Source organism: Larus michahellis, chromosome 1 (genome assembly GCF_964199755.1).
Source record: "Larus michahellis chromosome 1, bLarMic1.1, whole genome shotgun sequence".
Classification (NCBI taxonomy): Eukaryota; Metazoa; Chordata; class Aves; order Charadriiformes; family Laridae; genus Larus; species Larus michahellis.
In genome coordinates this window covers 30,095,384-30,111,557 of record NC_133896.1, presented here as the reverse complement: position 1 = coordinate 30,111,557, position 16,174 = coordinate 30,095,384, and the positions used below count along the sequence as shown (strand labels likewise).

Genomic DNA, 16,174 nt, shown 5'->3' with positions numbered 1-16,174 from the left:
GCCAGGCACCATAAGCAGCAAGAACAGCGAGGTCTCCGTCCTTGTTGAGAGGCCTGTATGTCCATGTCCCTTTAGAAACAGCTTTGCTAGAGCTCACCTTAGAAATCCTCAGGCCGAACTGATCCTCGTTAGAGAAACCCGGGCACTGTGAGGCAGGAGCAAGAGCTTGAGCTAGATCTTTAGGTCCTGGGGGAAGGAACGGATGGAAAAAAGGAGGGAAACTCCAGTGATATGAAGCTGTTCTGCAAGGCCTCGCCAGGTACAGGCTGTCACTCAGATGAGTACGCCTGGTTTTAAAAAAGTGTTCTCCAAGCAAATCATTACTCTGAACTGGTAACTAGAAATTTTAGGGGAGGATTCAGTTTGATCCGAACAAAAAAAAGAGTTTAATGTTTTCACATTTAAGAGAGGAAAGTGGTGCCATTTTTTTTTCAGTTCAGGTTGTCTTTTAGCTTCTACTGTCAAGTTATGTTGAATTTTTAAGTCGCCAATAGTGTGAAGGACAGAACATAAGGAAAAGTCATGTGCCAGCAGACAGTTTCAAACCTAAAGTTAGAACACACTTATTCTGTGTTTATCCTTCTAGTTGTCAAACTTTAGTAGTGAGTGATCTTTTGGTAGCGTGATCTTTTAAGTGACCTCGGTGTTGTTTCTTTAGTACGTACTCTGCTTCTGTTCATAAAAGTATTTTAAGCTGGTAGTTAAAGCAGTACTCATACTTTATTTATGTGTTACGGTGTGTTGGTGTGAGCCTCTCCTACGTGAAAAGCCAGACCCTTCTAGAGCACTTCCACGCTGCTGTAATCGCAAAGTTGTGCTGTTTTAACTGCTGAAAAGGACATGCACTTTTGTCTGTGCAGGTCTTCTGTGTGAAATCATATATAAGGTCTGTGGAATAGTAGAGACGAGGATGTTACCCTGAGGTTTTTCCGGGAAACTCTTCTAAAGGCACTGGCACCGGTATGAAAAAAAAGTTTGTTCCATCGGAATTCAGAGGCCTGTGTTGTTTTCCTATTAGTGGGCTCAAACACTCATTGAAAGGATTAGTGAACTTTCAGTGTCTTTGCTTCCAAACTTGCTTTGCATCCCCTGGCAAATCCTTCGGAGTCTTTAGGTGAAGAAATGTGTAAAAGTCACTATTGAAAATCAAAGTAATAGGTGCCAAGCTAAATTAACTTCCACCTCAGCCTATAGACTTCCACGTACATCCAAGCTCTCCTTGTCTCCCTAAGAGAGGGCTGCCAACATGCTGGCTGGGAGTCATGAAATTCTGCCACAGCCTTGTAACTGCTGTCTGTCATGTTAACCATGACTGACTTCAGCATGTTTGTACTGGGCTCAGAGCCCGTCTTTCTTCTTCCCTTGAACAAAGACAAGACTGCCCAATAGCTGAAATAGCCTTTTCAAAATTATTCCTGTAAAGCCCAGTCATTTAGGGTGAACAGCTCTTATACTATAAATCACGTTGTCTCTGGGCAAAGAAATAGCTCACCCTAATATTTATCATTTCACTGTCTCTGAGCAAAATCCTTATTCTTTCAGGGGTTTCATTTCTACAAAGCTAATCGCTCTAGCAACATCTTGTACTTGCATGGTGCACCTGAGAAGGCATGTCACTTCTTTAGAGACAGTATATGTCTCCAAAGACATATAACATATTTCTTCCTGTCTTGCTGTTTCCTGTTTACAGGAAAGGCTGTGCTTGTATATTCTAATTCAGGACAGTGTTGCTTTCTAGTTAGTTCCCTCCAGCAGCCTTCACCAAGTGGCTTGTAATAAACACATCACCATCCACAGTACAATTTGTTCAGTCTGGATTAATTATGCTACATATCAGCATTTCTTACAGCATCTGTCAATAGATTTTAAAATGAGATTTCTTCTGGAAGTGTGTCTTTTATAGCTTCATCGGCAGTCTGACAGTTACAGTTTCCCACTCGGGGTCTTAATGTGCTCAAATGCTTTTTAATACCATCCTGCTGGAGTGCACCATGCCAGAGCACTGCGTGTTATTCTTTCCACGTCTATCTCTTGTGTGCCATTTTTAAGGGAATTCAGTTTACTGCGGAAAACTAAAGTTTGACTGGTCTTGCACAAGTCTACCTTTCCTCATTGCTGCATAGAGGATACTTTTAGTGAAAGTTGTTTTGTTCCTGATACTGTGAGCATCGCTTCTTTAGCTCAACTCCCTCAACAGTTCCCTCTGTTGAGGATCCCATAGCATCCTCTCCCTAAGGATGCTATGAGAGCCGCTCAACCCAGTGGACTCTGGGGTCCAGGGATCCCTCTTTCCTGGTCACTGAAAGCCATCCCCATGTGCTCTCAGACCTGAGAGGCTTCTCCATCCGGGTCGATGGATGCAGCTGCTGCTGTTCCTGCCTGCAGGTCTGGCCAGGGACAAGGCTGAGCGTGCACCTGAGAAACTGAGACGGTTGGCCACACAGGCACCCACAAAGCAATGCCTTTATCATACCCTCGTAAACTCCGACAGCACTTGCATAAACAAAAGCAGGGATAGCCCAGTGTTGTTCCGCCCTTCTGATTGATCAGGATTGACATTCACTAGGGAAAACACAATTCCTCCTTACATTCGCAAGCACCCCCATGTTTGCGAGCCACTTGAATATCAACACGGGCTCTTAGTCTGTTTCATATCCTTTCCTGGACCTTGGGCCCCTTACCCAGCCACTGGCTCAGACACCGAGTCTTTCCAGGTGAGGGTCTCCTCCTGCTCACCAACTGCTCCAGCTTAACAATTTCCACCTGATGCATAACCAAGTCTCCTATTTCTCATGCTCTTATCTGAGCCATCTCAGCCTCACACCATCTCACTGACACGGATACCTCGGCCTTGTTGGCCTTGCAAGATTTCACTCCCCAAAAACTCCCAGTACCATCCCCTCCAAGTTTTTGTGGAGCCAGGCCGCCTTTCACGTAACCTCCTCTTAACTACCTGAGAGCCAGCCCTTCCTCACCATGCTCTCGGTAACTTATACCAGCTCCTCACTCTGTTATTTATGTTCAGCTGTTTCTCGTGTCCTGCCCAGTAGTTTATCATGTTAGCTAAAGCTCACATGAACTTTAGCTAGTTCTTGGCCTGCACATCTTAGCACCCTTTCTGCCCTGTTTCTGGTGTTGGCTGCCAGAAGCTGGGCTTGCCGTCTCATCATTGTGCCTTTGGGGCATCCCCTCTGCTGCTCCGGCCTCTGCCAGTGTGAGGTCTTGTCGGGCATTTTAGCTTCTAGTTAATTTTCTTCATAAACTTTTTTGTGATTCTCCCCATCTGCTTGTGTATCAGCAAAAAAAGGGCTTGATCTGGCTTGTCTCTTCACTTTTGCACCGAGCACTTTTGTCCTTTGTGGGTCTCCAGCCTTTCACACTGCCGTCTCAGCTGTTTTGAGCCTGCTTTTCATTTCTCACTCATTGTCTCTGTTCCTGAGCTGTCATCTGCCTCTAGAAGGCCCCTATGATCCTCTAATGATAGTTCCTCAGCTGGTTACTCTCCAGCATTAATCCGGTCCCTCCTGCCCGAGCTCTCTCCCACACCCAGCTCGGTTACTCCTTTTGTCCTGCCCCTTTCCCTTCTGAACTGCCATCCTCCGCTGCCCACAGCTCATCCTTTGGCCCCAGCATTCCAGTCCTGCTGCCATACATCTCATCAGCTGTCATACACAAACTGGTTCTGGATCCTGTTTTCACCCCTGCTCTCCGTATTTTATTTTATTTTTAGATTTTTTGTGCTTTTCCACCTCTAAGTCCTGTGTATCATCCCCTTTCCACTCCTGGCCCTCCCCATGTGTGATCTCTCTTTGTAGTCCCTGCACCTTCTTTCCTAGGATAAAACTTCATTAGGTCTGATGGAGTCACAACGGCATGAAAGGCTGTGAGGCAAAGCATCAAAGCACGACTGCCACATGAGGTACCTGGCTCTCATCTCTGCTCTTAGGCAGGAGCAAATTAGGAGTCAGAAAGATGAAGTTTCTCTGTAGCTCTCCTGCTTACTGAGCTTTTTGTAGGTAAAGGTCCACGCAAAAACTTTCGGGAGTGGGAGAAGTGCGGCACTTCTTGCGTCCTATGGGCTAAAATGCAGATGGGATTTGGCTTCCATGTTGCTGATTCATTTCTGTTTTGCAAGCTGGGAAGTGAGGAGGGGAGTAGACAAGTGCTTCCCTTTTTCCACTCTTAAGTTATGTCCCCAGGTTATCAGTGACTCCTGACGACAGCATTGTAGCGATGCTTCCTTCACATTTGCTACTCCAAGCTGTGTTAGGGGTATGGTGCTGCAGAGCACTTTGCACAAAGCTTCTGCATGCATCAGGGTAGCCCTGCTGAAGGAGCGATTGAAGGGATTCCCCAGCAGTGACCCCTGGCCACTTATGGCTCTTCCAGAAAGGGAAACTTCTTCTCTTACTCCCTTTCTCATTCCCTTTCCCTGGGAGAGCCAGACAGGGAGGGAGATGGCAACAGCAGCAATGTACGTAGCTGTGCCCTGCCCTAAAGCCTGTTTTCAAGATGTGTAGGATCAAGGAGGGTGGTACTCTTGAGTCCCATTTAGGGTGGCAAAGACTGATGAGGATTGAAGTGCATAACACCATAGACACTGAGTAGACACCCTCACTGTCCGATTCAGGAGCACGTGCACATTCATGGATCCCTTGGACATTACCATGGCCTCTGTACCCATCTGATATGTCTGCCTGGGCCCTCTACCCAGAATGTAGGTTTCCTCCTGTTCGATAGCAAATCTGACTTGGTGTTGGCTATCAAAATGGATACATGCATTCACACTTGTCTCACAGTCATGGTTCTCTCAAATACTAGCAGAGTCTCTAAGTGCTTTGGCTGGGCTGCCTTGCCAGGCGTCGACTCTGACCATGGCTGGGCCTGGGCCCCTTGCCCAGTCTCTGACTCAGACCTTCAGTCTCTCCAGATAACAGGTCTCCTTCTGCTCACTGGCTACTCCAGTTTGAACCTTGCTAGCAAATTACACATACACGCACAATGCATACAGGGTTAAATTCACTAGGAAAACGTGGACACACCGTGGTCCCTCTAGTTGCTGGTTCCTGGACCTTGCAGGCCTTGTGAGGCAACTGCTGGCTCTTAGGCCTTTTAGCAGTATCACACGTAGGACAGAGGGTGAGTTAGTTACACAAAAAAGTATTAAAGGAAAGGATTTAGTAACAAGAAAGTATTGACCTTGGTGATCAGGTGCAGGGTTTGACCAGAAAAGTGTGCCCACCAGCAGCCTGTTTAGATGCAACTGGCCCTTTTTATTCCCTACCTTCATTTTCTGATGTGTTTTCCCCACGATCCTGCCCTTTTTTCCTTTGGCCCCTCCTCTGAATTTCTCATAATAAGCTAAACATAATCCCAGAAGCCTCTTCTGATACCCCATAGCGAGCTTCACACAATTCCACAAACACCCTTAAATATACCATAATACATATGATAATCACATTTCCGCTTCCCTAGCAGTGACAAAGTTCAGGTTCAACCTGTGCAAGGCTGTCTGAGTAGTTCCTTTAATGACATTAGTTCCTGTAGTGACCAAACACATCTTACTGTCTCTGTTATCACCTGCGTATTGTTTGTGTATGTTTGTGTGTTATCTGCCAGTTTCCTTCTTGTTATTTCTTTTATACTGAATAGTCTTTAACCAAATAAAGTAGTGAACTAGATGCCCTCCTATGCCACACATCCTTATACTACCCCTCCTACGCAGATCAGCCCCGAGTGAGCGGGTTACCTCTTCCCTCTTCAAACATCCACAGCATGCGTCGTTGTGAATAGGGAGCTGCTGGCTGCACGCTGACATGGGTGAAAACCCCAGCAAGGTGACAGAGCAGCCGTTGACCCAAGCATACGCCGCCACTTCTTGTCTGTTTGTTCATCAGAGTTCCTTCAGACATTAGCCTAATGAGCTCACACAGTCCACCCATCTTCCTGTTTCTGTTTGATGGTTTTAGAGGTTGGTATCCTGCTCGGTACCCTTCCATAAAGCCCCAGCCAGTTCCAAATATTCACACACATGGTTGCATCCTCAGTTGTTCTCCCACGGGGGGGCTTCCACACATCTAGATCCACCGGTGATCCATTGCTTGGGTTAAATCTATGTGTTCAGTGGAGGATTTCAAGACCTGGGGCTTCCACTGTACCATAGATTTTGGACACAAGAAGAGATTCCTTCTACCACTGGGCATTATAAGCTTCATAGAATCATAGAATGGTCTTGGTTGGAAGGGACCTTAAAGATCATCTAGTTCCAACCCCGCTGCCATGGGCAGGGACACCTCCCACTAGACCAGGTTGCTCAAAGCCCCATCCAGCCTGGCCTTGAACACTTCCAGGGATGGGGCATCCGCAGCTTCCCTGGGCAACCTGTTCTAGTGCCTTACCACCCTCGTAGTGAAAAATTTCTTCCCCATATCTGATCTAAATCTAACCTCTTCTAGTTTGAAGCCATTACCCCTCATCCTATCACTACATGCCCTGTAAAAAGTCCCTCTCCAGCTTTCAAGGATTCATAAAAGATCTTGGTTTGACAGAGGTTAATTATTGTGAACTGAATGACTAGCAATTACACCTGGAGGATAAGTTCACTAATTAATTCTGTAAGTGTAACACAATTTATTTTAATATGACTACAAGAATGAATCTCCTAAAACAGTGTTATTTAAAAATGTTTTAAGAACATTTGTTGTGATTTTTAATTAAAAATGCAATCTCATAGTCATTTTGGATGGTTACCTGATAAGCAAGTGGATCTTATGGAGGGCTGGAAATTACTAAGTTATGGTTGGTAAAATAACCTTTTATGTGCTTCTGTGTTTGAAGAGTAAAAAGAAAAAATCCTTTCATGTCATGTTACAATAAGATTTTAATGGTTTTAGCCTTCCACAGCACATTTCTTAAAAAAACTGATGAAGGGAGAATATACAAGTGAAACTAAGTATTTCATTAAATGGGTAGTAATGGATTAATAAAATAAGTAATGGACTGTATTGCTTGGTAATACATATCTGAACTGCCTGTGATCCTGCCATAATTTTACAGATAATTGTGTTACAAACGTGCACTGTATTTTATCTGAAGACAAAGGGGTGTCCCCCACACCTCAGCATGAATGTGTAGCTGCCATTAGATCAAGACACAGTTCTGTTCTCCAAAAATGCCCAATAAAGGCTTGTTGTTTGGTTTTCTCTGAATTTAGAAAACTTTTATAGCTTAAAAAGAGAAGATGGATGGCCTTTATCTCTTAGATATAATATCACTGTGTACTAGTGGACATAGAGCTGGCTTTAATTCCAGTAATCTAAGCCAATTCTTGCCTGCTCAGTAGCAGGTAAAGGCTTTGATATGCGAACAAACTACCAAGTATCAGCTGCTCTATATACTAATTGGAGCTCTTTGAGAAGTAAGCTGCTTCAGGCTACCTGGTGAGCATGTGCCTGTGGACCACAGAACAGGTTAAACAGGATAACTTGTTTTGCGTGTTAAAGCCTTTAAGTTGTTTGAAATCTCTGCTCAGGCCTTCTGTTACCTGCAGTGGAGCAGCAGTGAGTGGTGGTTCCTCAGTCTACAGACTGAGACAGTTTAAAGGATTTAATCAGTATTAGCAAATACCTGCTTCTTACCTGAAAGGCTTTCTCATTGCCTGAACAAATAATAGATGTGGACGTGCTTTATTTAGATGTAGAGGTGCGGACCAGGGAGGTGTTACAGGTTTTTTGAATGTTCTAAGTGTGACGCAGATGCCAGGATAGTTTGTTATGCCTACTGAAACACTTGTTCACTGTTTTGGTTTGGTTTGGTTTTTAATGGGGAACACTGGTTTTCTGGAGGAGCACCAAACCTGTAAGTCCTTGTAGCCAGTGATGTCTGCCACAAGGTGTGCCTGTCGTATAAACGGGCGGTTATGTTCTCCCTTTAAGACTTTGGCCAGCTTTCTTGGTGAAGGGATACAGGGCTTAAACTGGGGTATGGTCGTGATAAGAGCGGGCAGTAGGAAAGGAAAAAAAGGACTTAAATGTTACAAAACTATTAAATATTTTAACTTCAGTATAGGTGAAATTCTTGTCTGTCCAAACAGCCTTCACAACCATTCCCAGCCCTGTGTGCCTCCTTCCACCATGTCCTGTCTTGCAACCTGTGCTAGGACTCTACATCTTCGTGTGAATATCTGCATCCTAAAACTGCAATTGCTCCGAGGCTCTCTGCAGTTTCTGCTTCATGTTCTCATCCACAAACTCCCAGTAGGTTGAAGCCGGGAGAAAAGCCTGGAAGCATTTGTATGTCTTTCTATGGACCTTTTAAAATAGCTTTAAATATTGCATCAATAAAAGCCCCACACAATGTGGGAAAGAGCATAGCGTTAAAGAACTGGGAGGGAAAAAATGGAGATAGTTTTGTGCAGGTCTGTGCCCGCAAAGAGTTGGGCACATCATCCTGACCGGTGTCTCACTGAAGTCAAGGGAATGTATATGTGAAAGTGCGTGTTCTTTACAGAATTGTTGTTTTGAGTCATCAGTAATTCATCAGTAATTCATTACACTCACTTGAGAGGAAACACTAGTGTCTGGTGACCTGATAACTGTTGAATTAAATAATGTATTGGTCAGTACCATCAAAACCGCATAACCAGACTGAAACTGTGCTGCTTAGCTTGCAATATAACACAAAAATTTTTGAAAGATGCCAAACTGCTAAAGAGTAGGGTTAGATAATTCAGGGGTGTGCATAATAAGAATATACCAGACACTACATAGGAGTACAAATGTAATGCGTGTGGCTATTTATGCAATACAGTTCCACGTTAGGGAGTCTCTCTGCCCCACTTGATAGGGCAGTAGATTTATGCCCTGTAGTATAAGCCATAACACTTCTTTGCTGTGCAAATGTGGAGTGCTCAAACTACTGCGCACAGAAGTAGTACCCACATTTGATGCTCTGATTACGGTGTGGAGCCAGGAGTGCTCAACTGGAGTCTTTATTGATTTTTCAAAACATGCTACATGTTACGGCAGTCAAATTGTAATTATGAAATAAATGAAAAGGGCATTGTGTTTTTCTCTGATTATAAAGGATTTTAAATCATCAGTGTACAGCAGTAACTGTCAACTTTTAATTTTCTGGCACTATAGGGAACGGTATAGTTGCAAGTCTGATGTCTGATCATTGATATCAAGGCCTGGTTTCCCAGTAGGTAATTCCATGTTCACTGCTTGTTTGCCACTCTATCCTCATATTTTGCAATAGTTGACCTGTAAATGAGAAATTGTAGTAGATGCTTTGTCAGTGGCTTCAGTGGTCCAAAACTCTCAAATACCTGTCCTCAGTAATATATTTCAACTGGATTTCTTGAACTTTCCTTTTGATTTTTTTCCATGTGTTTTCACTGGACCATCTCTTCCGAATGGTTTTTTTTCCACTTTTGTGTATTTTTCTCTGATTTTTATGACTGACAGACAGTGACCAGTGTGAAATGGCCCAGCTGCTTCTTTTTGATCCTTGCTCATTGAGATGTCATCCTCCCATTTGTCATCGGTGGCTCTGTCCCCGAGGAGTAGCTACTTCTGCTTCTTGCCCTGTGTAGTAGGAGCGGGTTAAAAGCTCTTTATCCCTGTGGTATAGAAGCTTTATAACTGGATATGCCATCTGTTTCAACCTCACAAGCCGGTATGGTATGGTGTGGCTCTGTCTACGTGAACAAATAATAAGGCGCAGTAGATAAAGACAAACGGTGCTACTGTCCCTGCATCTCTATTACATGGTTTGACATTTTTGCTTTGGATTAGTCAGTCTTCCCACACCAAACAGCCTCAACGTGCAGGTGTTTCAAAGCTGTCTGAAGCAGTGCCCCTTGGTTTAGACCCGGATGTCTTTGCAGGGGGTTGGGATGCGTTTCATATGTGTCTGGACTCCGGACAAATCCAATTCACGTTGGATTTGGAGAGCAGTTGGAGCAACAAAACTGCTCTCTGAATCCAGCCAATGTGCGATGCGGCTGGAGGATGATGGGGGACTGCCGGACTCCCGTGTGGGTCAGAGCTATGCTGGGATGCAGGAAGAGGTGGGCAGCGCAAGGAAGCACAGGCCAGCATCCTGAAATTCAGGACCCCTGCCAAAGCTCATAGCGTGTGCCCCAGGTCAGCCCTGGCAGTCCCGCAATGGGAGTGCAGAAGACTCACAATATGAAAACAGGAATGGTTATGAAACAAATGCGTGCGGTAATAAGTGATGCTGCTGTCACCCGAGCATTTTGCTAGCATTTGTCTTGACCAGTGTGCCAGCGCTGAATTTTATTATGACTCAGTAATGCATGAATAAATGAGATAGAGCTTTTTCTCTGAAGGCTGGTATGTAACAGAAAACATCCTGCTTGAGGTTTTAATTTGATTTTGTCTTATATGGGATGAAAGCATGCAGCCTGTGTTATTACTGCACTAATTTAATGTTCAGGAGTCTGCATGTATTTATACAGTTAGCAAAATGTTGCCTGAAAAACATAAACAACTTGTATCACTAATTCTAACATTCTAATTCTGTTTCTTGAGGAAATTAACTTCAATTATTTTGCCATCCATGTCCATGAGTTACATTAGCAGTATCGGTTAGTGAGTGTATATCATACTTCAGAAGTCAAGATTTGTGTTGTATGTTTAATGAATGTGTGAAGGACAAGAGAAATAAGTCCAGTGTCACAAAAATATTTATTTCAAACTCTGGTACAAAGTCAGAATACGCTCACAGAAATTTGATATAGCCTGCTGTGAGATGTCCCTTTGATCTGTAAGACATTAGTATTTGAGCTCTGACTTGAAAATACTTTCCTCTGAAATTAATTTTCAAAAATTTATTTATAAAGAGTATAAATAGTGGATTATTTGAAATACAGTCAAAGCTTTGTTTTCCTGAGCTAAGATATCAATTAGGCTGAACTATGTTGATCCACATCACTGCACGCTATAATGAACTTTCCTTTTCAGCCATTGTTTTTTCCAGTTTGAATACCAATTTATGGAGGTTTGATTCTAAAAGTAGAAACAACTTATTTTGCTACTCTCCATCTGGAAAAGCTCCAGTTCACTGAGAAAGCAGCAACAGACCACAGAGCTTCTAACACCACAGGGCCTCTTCCTCATACTAATTCTTCGTTAAGTACAAATTTGGTTGAACAATCCAGCCTTGAAGGCTTTCTGAGTATCAGGAAGCTCAGTCAGAATACCTGAGAGAGACTTCAACCTATTCTGTTGGTATGAAACCCACATACATCAAGGATCCCAGAAATGGGACTTCTCAGGATGCACTTTGAGGTTAGTTCTCATTTATATGAGTCTGAAAAAAATGAAAGTGACATTTCAAATGAAAATTTCACACTGTTTTTAGTTGGTTTTCTCAAGTAGTTGCCTTTTTCAAGGAACGTCTACCAGTGTTAAGGAGTTATAAACCCTGTGATACAAATATTTTAGTCAGCATGGTGAAAATTCCTGTCATAATGACATGGGGGTGTCTTATAGGAATGGCTAAAGCAGGCTTTGCGTTTTTAAAGGAAAATTACACAGACTTTCCTTTAGCTACAGAATGTAAAGCAATCATTTAAAAATACCACTAGGCAATCCTTTTAACATCAAGAGGATAAACGCGCTTGGGAATTGAATCCTGTTAGAGGAAAAGGACAGGTGACAAGAGAAAAGATAAGGAAAATCCTTGTAATGAAGAATTATTGATCTCTACTAAATAATGGTAACAAGAAGCAAAGAGTAAACTAATTAACACATTTTGTGTAGCAGTGCTGGCATAAAAGATACGAGGCTTAGTACAGTAGCTATTAAAGGCACCGCAAATAAATTGTAGCTATGAAGAAATATTACTGTCCTTATTAAACACACTGTTAAGACCCCTTCTTTGTGGAAGAACTAAAGTCACAATCACAGTAAATGGAAACTAAGACGTACCTATTTCCAGCTTGCTAATGTTTATGGGGGAGTCAGCAGAACAGTGGCAGTGGTAACACAGACAAATGCTAATGCATACACATCTTTACTTGTGACACCTTCCAGGGCTTATTTTTAAAAGTTTTAAAATCACAGTCTTGATCAACTTGGCACAAAATTGTACTTTTTTTTTTTTTTTAAGTAGTTAATTTTCATGTGAAAATAGCAGAAATTTAGTCTTTATACCTCAACTTTAAAAGAGCATTGTTTATGCTTTATTATGGTGCCTTTGATAAGCCTTTGTATTAAGTAGCAAGTTAAACAGAAAAAAGCTACTAATTTTCATTAATTAGATTTGGGTGATAAGTGCAAAAGAAGAACCTGAATGGTCACTTTTGTCCGTCCATTACAAACGCTGTTGGATATTTTCTTCCTCTTCTTTGTAACTAAACATTCTGAGTGTCAGGCTACATAATTACCTTGTTAATCTTTCCAGATAATAGGGTAAGGTTTAATCATTGCTTCTTAATCCCTGATTTTAGTACATAACGTGGACCTCAGCTCTCCATGTCTACCTTGTCATGTGATCAATCACACTAAACAAGAAAAGGTCAGTATTGCTTACTTCAAAAATACCTTTTTTATTGAAGTGCCCTATTATTCTGGAGATAACTGTAATAATTCATAGAAGCCAAAGTGATTCATAAATATCAATTTTTAAAATTAAACATTTAAGTACAGAGAAAATGTCAGGGAAGACCAGTGAGTACTGAGTACCACTTCAGAGTCATCTTGATTTGCTTTGTTGCTTTTCTATTAAAAAGAAGTGTAGACAGATGTAGTTCTTTACAGACATTCTTTAAGACAGCCTCCATGTATTTATGATCTACATTTCTCTTCTTGCAAATACATTGAGGTGAATAACAAGTCAAATATCCCCCTGAACTGAGTAAGAAAGATTGTTCACGTAAGCAAAATGTTTGCACAAATAGACGTTTGTAAAACTAACCACAGAGATTGCAAGGAAAACTGCATCCAAAGCCAAAATTCAGGAAAGAAAAAGCTTTGGGGACATTGTATGACAAAGGTAAAGACAAGTGTTCTTGGAAGGAGAGACCAGGGGCATGAAGGGAGATTGGTGTCTGGTGCTGTAACTCGTATGCATGCCACCTCTGAACTGCCGGGCTTTTGGGGAGTGGGCAGCAAACGGAGGGAGGGGTAGAAGGAAATAAGTTTTATGGAAAATTGCATAATGTAATTAAACTGAACTTGATTTCCTGATTCCTGTCACACCCATGAGGAGATCTGAGCACTAAAGGTGTTCATAGGAGGAAGACTCTGGTAAGGGCACCCTGGGGGAGTGGGCAGAGGAGGGTTAGAAAGGAAGGTGTAGCTACAGGTGTGGAAGACCAATGTGCTGAAACTAGAGAACGTTTTTGGGAGTAATGAAAAACTGCGTACCGTGGGCACAATCTGTCCTGCGAGCCCAAAGCAGCACCCGTGGCTGAGGGAAGTAACACGAGTAAATCCTAAGGCACCTCCAAAGGAATCGGTAAGAATTTATTGACTGGCAAAAGTGGATGACAGTGGACATGTTAGGGCTTGGGAGATATTTTGAAGATGTTGCTAAAATCAAAGAAATACCTGCTGTAAGTAGAGTCCAAACTCTTCTTAATGAAACAGCAAAGCAGAAGTTCTGCTATAACTCATCACATGGGTTGTCACTTGTGGGAATTAGTGTGCATTTTTTAATTTCAACTTTTGGACAGGGGAGGTGGGGGAAAAAAGGGTAAACATGCATTTGTTTAGTAATTAGGGTAAGACATGTTTTCCTAGTTTGGTAAGAGTAGGAATTGGCTTTGTATTTTGAGTATGACACAGATGCTTCTGCAATGCTATACCATTTCACCCTTTAGGTGTTCTGTAAACAGAAATGGTACTAGTTTTGCTTAACAACAGTTGTAAGAAGTCAGAGTAACTGTAAAGGATGTAATAAAATTATTCAAAATTTCATTCTGAAGTAGATAAATATTGTTGCATGTTTCTGACCAACATATCAAACCCCACATTTAGTTACGCTAATGTAAGTCCATGCCATTTACCCAGGAATGAGGTAATTATGTGGCGCTGAGCTTGCACAGAACCTGTCTGTAACGTGTTAAATATTTATAAATTGCATATTAACATCATCACTTAAATATTGTTATGAATACTTATTAGGGTCACTTTCGTGTGTGTGTGTGTGTGCATGTGTGTCCCGCCCAATGCGAGAACAGTGGATTTGCTCTGGTCTTTATTTTTGTTGAGGCAGGGGTTTGCCTGGGCTCAAGCAGAAAGATGGCAAGCAGTGGCATATACCTGCTGGTAAACTGGGCAATAATGTAGTCTATTATTTAAACATGATCTTATTGGCAAGCACGTTGCTTTTTTTTTTTTTTATTAAAATTCCAACACTTCACATTTTTATTAATCACTTTCCCACTCCTTCTATTCACTCGTATTCTGATGCCTGCGCTCCGGTACCCATAGCAACACTTGTTAATGCTAATGAAACTGCAACATCCTAAGCTCCCCGACAGAGCAGCCCTGTTAAATATGGCTATTAAGCACAGTTGTATTTCTGTTAGTTCCAGCTCCCAGCAGACACCTGCTCTATAGAAACTCTGTCCTGAGATATTAGGATTTGGTAACTCACAGCTTTTCTTAAAACTGTCATTTGAATGGAGTAAAATTCTCATATTCCCAGACAGTGGAAGCTACGGAATATGTAAGGTTTCTGTAAAACTGACAAGGTTTAGCTGTAGGATTAAGTATTCTTTTGAAGTGTTCATTTGCATTCAATGAAAAACCGGGCACGGCTGAGACTGACTGATCTTGGGGGAAGCTACAGGATATGTTGTCTCCTAGAGCACATGGGCATTTTAACTAAATATCGTTCATAGTATGTTAACAAGCAGAAGTAATACCTAAATAATTCCTCATGAACTCAGACTCAATGATAATTCAACTTAATAGAAGTACTTGAGCGCTTTAATACGTGGAGCTGGGGAATTGTTATGTATGTTGATTCTTCTTTCACTAAGGAACATATTTGCATGTAGTACTGGTGAAGATGATGACAGGGTGTTTTATTTCTATTATTCTGAGTTTTGTTTTTGAATACTGTTTATTTGGCGAGTCATTAGTCATCCATCTTTCATACTCTAGAAAACAAAGGAAAAATCCTGTAATCAGTATAAAATCTCTTCCAAGAATATGACCACAAATTAGGGAATGCTGCTGTGCCAACAAATAGATGCTGCAGTGCCAAGGCTGCAAAACAGGGAAGCTGTCGTGTGTGTATTTCAAGTGTCAAGCCCGTGCGTCTCGATACTCTTTTTCATTATAGCTCAAAAAAACCTTGAATACTAGACAAAGCTATAGAAGTACTCATTTCCCAAAGAGTTTTAAATGCAGCACTGGTTTGTGCAGAATTACCTATAGGAATCCAGCTTGGCTCCCTAATGTACCATGTCTGGGGGGTTTGGTCATTTTGATAACTAAACATTTTTGCCATGTAATCAGTGTGAGCATGGGGGAGGGTGCTCAGCTTTTCTGCTTTCCAGGCGGCATCTGTTATGCTGTTAGTGTGGAGTGCCAGGTTTGCTAGGTGTCTTTTGTTTTCCTGTCATTCTTTCTTCCCTTTGTTTTTACATGTCTAAAAACCTCAGTCTTTTACTCGTTGTTTAGACTCCTTGATTTGCTGGTGTATCTTTGTTGCGTTCATTTTTGGTTTAGGATCATTTCAAGTTCTTGTGCTAATCTCCTCATAATATTAACCAGCTGTATTAATGAGATAATAAACCAGACTTGTTAGTAATGAATTGATTCATTCAACTACTGGATTTAATTAGAAAGACACTTAACATTCCAACAGATGTTCTTATTTTGTTTCATTATCCTTGTGTTACCAACAGTGGGCTTATAAATATATACTCTGCATGTCTATATTTACATAATACACTCTTCAACCTAAAGCCTTGTTGCTGTGCTATAAACTGCAAAAAATGACACGAAGCCTGTAAATATGTGTCTTAAGCCAATTGGTGTGAGTTCCTCTTTCATCATTTCATTTCTCAGACAATGTGGAGTCTTGAATTTTCAGAGCATTCTTCATCTGATAACAAAATGCTTAATCTTTTTTAAATGAGTTAGATTCCTTCCACCCTAGATAAAAATCCTTGCCTTTGGACTTACAT

General features: G+C 41.8%; 1 protein-coding gene across 1 annotated transcript in view; it reads left to right on the top strand.

The window, feature by feature from the left end:
- Positions 1–16,174, top strand: part of ZNF277 (zinc finger protein 277) — a 58,292-nt gene that overhangs the window by 565 nt on the left and 41,553 nt on the right. The gene's annotated exons all lie outside the window — the stretch shown is intronic.